Source organism: Euprymna scolopes, chromosome 46 (assembly GCF_053919585.1).
Source record: "Euprymna scolopes isolate OS-2025 chromosome 46, ASM5391958v1, whole genome shotgun sequence".
In the NCBI taxonomy this organism is placed as follows: Eukaryota; Metazoa; Mollusca; class Cephalopoda; order Sepiida; family Sepiolidae; genus Euprymna; species Euprymna scolopes.
In genome coordinates this window covers 106,519,269-106,520,147 of record NC_136527.1, presented here as the reverse complement: position 1 = coordinate 106,520,147, position 879 = coordinate 106,519,269, and positions in this window count along the sequence as shown.

Sequence of the window (879 nt, the reverse complement as noted above, 5' to 3'; positions counted from 1 at the left end):
ACTATCCCGCAGTCAAACTTGACCCCATTAACTCATTAAAACGTGCACCTGCCAAATCCAAGTAATTAAATAAATTCAAACGTGCTTCCGTTAGCATCTCGCGGTGGCCCAATGGTTAAAGCCGTCGCACTCTTTTTTTTTCACACTTTAATTTCCAACTTTGCCTCAAGGGTTCGGGTTCGATCCTCATACTTACCTACCAAATCATTTGTTTTTATTTTAACCCCACCCCCGGAGTTTTGATTTACCCAAAACCACACTCACCTCCAAACACCCGGGCAACGCCGGGTACCCCTCGCTAGTTTTATAGAAATTGACAAGAAGTATTGACAAAAACTTAACAAAAGTTTTGTCCTTTAAAACATAGACTCCTCATCAGCAAAAATAGGGGGGGGAGAAGTGAAAGACACCAAAATAAAACTAGAATTTCAGTCGGGAATAAGGCAGATATTCCTGGAAACATTTTAAAACAAAATAAACAAAATTAAGTTATTAATTTTATGTTGATAAATAAAATAAAATAGAAAATTAGGAAAAAAGAGACATCCGTTAAATTTGTATACAATACAGGGACGCAAGAATAAGGGTCGCATTATCTACAGTATAAATTGTTGATATAGATTTGTGGTTGTGATTTCATAAATATGGCACTGGGTATTTTGGCTGTTATTCAAATCGTTTTCATGATGTATTATTTTCGTGTCATTTCGTAAAATTTGTCTGAAATCAAAGGAGGCAATTACATTTTTTGTTGGTAAAGTAAGCAAGATGCATGGTCAGCCAGCGGTATAGGGTTGTTTTTGTAAAACCAATATAACTGTAAGCTTGTGATTATAAGAGTTACATTTTCCCAATCAACCTATAAATAACATCCATTCA